Genomic DNA, 5,377 nt, shown 5'->3' with positions numbered 1-5,377 from the left:
ACGCGGCGAGAAATTTTGAAATTTTCATGAATTTCAAATGAATATAACTTTAACATATTAATAAAAAATCAATTTTTTTTTACTAATTCTTTTTTAAAAACTATTCTAAATAAAATGGCTATCTTGAAAATAAAAAAAAATTATTTAAAAAGTAGAACAGGTAAGTGCAATAAAAAACGTGGTGCTTTAGCGCAAATGAGTATAAATTATAGAAAAAAAAAATCTTAATTTGTCAAATCATCCTGGGCCACCCTGTATACAAAGAAATGTAATAAATATATTTTTAGTTTAAATATTTTAACTTTGTCAGAGTTATAAAGTTGGCCTTACCTGTGTATTTTTTTACAAAAATTTGATTAAGATCATTAAAAGACATGTTTTTGGGTAAATAAAAAACAATTGCTGGTCTTAAACAAAATTGTTTTGATTTAATTTAATTTTTCGTTGCTATTCAATTGCACACACTTAACTGTTATTATTCAAAACAAACCGTTATGATTAATTATGATTCGTAATTATTAGTGGAGCGTTGTGTAGTTTTCGCAACCGCTAAAATGAAGTTTTGTCTCGATGTCACCACTAACATCATCCAAAAAATAGTGCTTGCGTATACTACATCGTTTTTGTATAGCACCATCTCTGAGTCTGTGCCAACGTGTCCAACAACAAATGTAGGTTGGAAGATTTTTCCCTTCGACGAAAAATTCAACGTTTCGTCAACATTGTTCATGATTAGCGCTGTGATAGTCATCTCAAAAATGAACCTATGGCCGTGCAACATAAAACCACAAAACAGATTCGTTCGGTTTACAGCAGAAGTAAAGATTTTTGTAAAAAAAAAAAAAACATGTAAAATAAATACCCATAACGTTTGTTACACACGCAGGTGCACGTCAAGACCATACTAGTTTTGCTGCTGTACGCAACATTTTGGCATCCTATCGTAATGGCTATATCGGTTTACACGGACTTCCTCGCTAAATTGGTGAGGAAAACCACACACTTGGACTATGCAAATCCCACATTTCCTAACACCCGTGTTAGATCGCTAAAACGAATAAGTGTTATAGGCAAACTATTACTTACTTCATTTACTAAAGAAAAAAAATATTTTTCTCTTTCATATTTATCAATTGATAACGGTTGAAGCTATAAAATTGAGATACCCAGATGATCTAATAGAAGTTCTATGCAAAATTGAGTTCGACTTCTCAGTACATGATGATAGTGGTCTCCATTGCTTAGGTCTGCATGATTCACCCCTTAACAAAATTACAATTCATGTTCGTATTTTATAAATATTTAATAGCGTATCAAATATCCTGTATTATCCAATATTTGATGGATGTATCACTACGTTAAAATATCGGTATCAAAACAAATATAACATCAATTCTGCTTTTTCTTTTCTCATTCCATGTCTTAATAGTTAATACGATAATTTCTAAATGAAAATCAAATGAAATATAATTTAGTAATTTGTTTTATTGTATTAAAAGACTCAAAGCTGGACGAAAAGGTCAAACATATTGTTAAAGAGTTGCCCTGTGTGTCTAGAGAACGTTAGAAGCACAAAGTTCAACGCCATTATTTTGTCCATGATACTATTGTTCAACATACTGAGGACGCCGGGCCTGACATAGATATATTAATTCATGGAAAACTAAAGACTACGTTCATCGAGATTTACAAAAGATTACCGAAGTATGATGGCAGTCTGAAAACCGCTAATAACAAAACGCACAATATATATTAATTTTTAAACGGATAAGAATTCAAGATGTTCAAAACTTTTTTATCCTACCACACTACCTCCTTCACACAATACTGAATTATAAGCAGTTGCGTTTTGCCGATAATTGAAATTAGTAACTCTGGATCGTCTGTCAGCTAAAGAATACTAAGCGTGTCATACCAATCGACTGATAACATTATGCATGGCTTTTCATCATTAAAAGCATCTTTATCAAATCTCAATATCTCAGTGAAACGCTAAAGTAGTCATAAAACAGATGCACCGATGTGACGTCTAAAATAATATTTTTAGTTTATAGGGCATTTTATGTTTCCCTAGATTTCATTGTAGTGTAATTTCGTGATGACTAAATTTTCGAAAATATCGATACGATATTTTATTATAATATCTATATAATATTATGTCAAGCATAAAATATCTATATTTAAGATTTATATCGATAAATTCACAATATTTGTTGTTAGTTTACAAAGTTATTGTGTATCCTAATTCATACTTTATAGTTCAATATATTTGTATAAACTCTTTGAACATGTAGCATTGTGTGCATACATATCTAGTTTTGTGCATTGATATATAAAAAGAAATTCAGGCAATTCCGGCGGAACTTATAAAAAATCGTCGAGAACATACCAAAAAGATAATTTATGAACTGATCCAAAAAAAGCTATGAAACTGGTCAAGTACCAAGTGATTTTAAAAAGTGCATAATTGTACCAATTCTAAAGAAAACAAAGTATTTTCAAACAACAAAGAACAGAGTTGCTATGTTATTTTTTAAACCATCAATATTTTTTAACTGTATGGTTTAAACTAGAGCTTACGATTACACGGGTACCCGTGTAAATAAGAGACCCGGATCTAAACCCGGATATTTTTAATTAAAAACCACAGTTATTCAGGTATTAACTAGAATTTGTTCTTATAGTTGTACTTATGTTTAGAAATATATTTTTTTCATTTAAATAATAAGCCCCAAAATCAACGACCAATGGCTAAAATGTGTTTACGATGTTATAATTTCAACAATAAGTTTTAAATATAATATTTATAAAAGATTTTAAATCCTTATAATAATAAAACGTTACTGGTAGGGTATTCGTTTTTTCCAGGCTGCGTCCGGCAGCTGTTCGTTTTTTCCACGGCCAGATATACGATTTCAAAGCCGCCGCGGATTTCGTCTGGGCCATTGATAACGCATTGATAACGGCGCACCGCGTGCGGCGGTCGTGTTGTTTATCTCCGAACGGATAAACGTGAAACGTGTCTTAAATATTAACGGAAAAAGTATTTTCTATGGTCAGTGTTTGCGGTTGGGTTTTGGAGTTGAAAAAGTAACGTTCTTTCGGTATGTATACATTACGTTTTTAATATTTCATCGTCGTTTGAATTTCTATTGAACTTCTGATGCAGTCGTGTCTTAAAAAAATTAATATAACATAAACGATTGATAAACACCGCTATGGCATGTGATAGTAGCGGTATATTATTTTTTCGTTGTGTATATTTGTAATTACCTTCCTACTTATTTTCTATGTATGTGCATAATTTGTTTTAGGCTGTTCCCAGTGGGTATACCTACTCTGCGACACTTTCGTTTGCCGGTAAGCGTTAATATTCTATCTATCTACTCTGTATTTGAATACGACAAATACTACAATTACTAATTATTATTATTGTTATACTTTTAAAGGCGTTGTGGAAGTTCTGTCGTCTCATGAAGTCCACAATTAAATTTTCTGTGGCCGTCGAAAAATCTCTGCGGTTAAGGTTAGGCATCTCTTCTTAAATCCATTTAATTTACCCATGTATTTGTATATAATAATATTTGCACAATGATTAGATACTTTGTTAATGAGTAAAACATTATACATTTGTTTTATATTTTAAATAACACCTGGGGCTAATTTTGTGTGCTTAAAATTTATATACATTAATTGACATAAAGTATTGCCTTCAGACATATTATTTTAGCGTTCAACATTCTATGTTGTTAGACCGTTTTTTAAAGGAGTTTATTGTATAAATTCTTTTTTTTTAGTTGCTGTTGGTGTAGATATAACTTAATCATACACTTTATCTTTATAATAATAATAATATTGTCAATAATTTTTCATTTAATAGGTGATTAAATTATAATATCTGAGACACGTCAACATTTCATTTACTATTTCATTATTTACAGAAGTATTCGCTCCACCCTAAAAAATTTGCTATTGCTATTTTTTTTTTTTTATTGATAATACATAATGAAAAATAAAATTATTTTAAAATTCAATTATTATCATTTAGTAAGATTAATTGTTGGTTAGCCATCTAAAAATATGTCTCTGTCAAGTATCAAATAATACAGGTGTTTGATGCACTGAATATTATTATTATTATGTAACTATCCATATCTAAACACTTAAAAGTTAATATAAGGGTGTGTCTTAATTTTAGCCAGTTATTGTTGTAGGCAATTAAATTGAATTTACAAATAATTAACACCAATTTAAATAATTAAATTAAACTCTTATATTTATTAATTAATTTATATATGGTAGTGCTCTAACGTAACTAATATCGATCAATTAATATCATTTTGATTTAAACGGTTAGGTTAGGTTATTAATTGATCAGAATTTTTGTTTCAGTAGTTATTCATTTTGATGCTGATTGAAGGATAGTTTGCTTTCTAATGTTACCACTTCATTTTTCTACGTTGGATTCACCAATTTGAGAAGACTGTTAATCTGTGATACGATACAAGCCAAATATTTTGACCGTTGGAAACGACCAGTATTGGTATGTCTAATTACATTCTTATACATAAACAACATATACTAACTACATACGCATATATTTAACTTTTTACAGTGTCTGTTGATTTCCATGCCTGCCGAAAAATGATAAGAATGCCAAATTGGATGCAAGATCACTTTGTTGATGTTACAAACTCATTTAGCAAATTATAAAACTAATAACTTATTATTTATATTTTTAACTGCCAATTTTAAAATAATTGTATGATTGTTGATGTAAAATATTTCAAGATGCATTTGCAATATTTTTTGTACTATTGTAATTCGAATATTACACTTTGGTTAGATTAGATTAACTTATAATTTGTGCTATTCATTCTATTATAACTAATTTAGGTACATTTCAATTTTTTTTTAAATTTATATTTCATAATGAAAAATAAAACTATATTGACATTTTTAATTATGATCATTTAGTAGGACGAACTGTTGGTTAGCCATCTAAAAAAATATCATTTTATGGATTTAAATATATGGATTAAAAAAATATGAATGTATATTAATTTATCTATTACATAGAAAATATGTCACTGGATAAGTATAAAATAATATAGGTATTTGATTTGATGCACTGAATATTTTTATTATTATAATTATTATTATGTAACTCTCCAGATCTAAAAACTTAAAAGGTTTGCATCGAGACATTTTATTTAACCTCTCTTTGGACGTTTTTATAAGCACTGTCGTCAAATAGTCAATCAAAAATCCAAACAATGTTTTTATCACTTCACTTCTTTCCCTTTTAAGTTTTATTATATACAGATTGACCTCTAGACATTTCATTCATGTTTTTTACTCTTGAGTTCTCTTAAAC

The 5,377-nt window shown here is 28.9% G+C and overlaps 1 long non-coding RNA gene across 1 annotated transcript; it reads left to right on the top strand.

The window, feature by feature from the left end:
• The first annotated feature begins 2,996 nt into the window (after positions 1-2,996).
• LOC126845350 (uncharacterized) lies at positions 2,997-4,789 on the top strand. Its single transcript, XR_007686761.1, has 5 exons — positions 2,997-3,104; positions 3,315-3,360; positions 3,450-3,526; positions 4,396-4,543; positions 4,616-4,789. It is a non-coding gene; the product is annotated as an uncharacterized LOC126845350 (long non-coding RNA).
• Positions 4,790-5,377: the final 588 nt, after the last annotated feature.

The sequence above is a fragment of the Adelges cooleyi genome, unplaced genomic scaffold (assembly GCF_023614345.1).
Source record: "Adelges cooleyi isolate 19-005CV unplaced genomic scaffold, UGA_ACOO_1.1 ACOO_flye_CR_arks_rails_tigmint_CR_PRNA_784, whole genome shotgun sequence".
Classification (NCBI taxonomy): Eukaryota; Metazoa; Arthropoda; class Insecta; order Hemiptera; family Adelgidae; genus Adelges; species Adelges cooleyi.
Note: the sequence above shows the minus strand (reverse complement) of the source record. Positions and strands in the feature narration are given on the sequence as shown.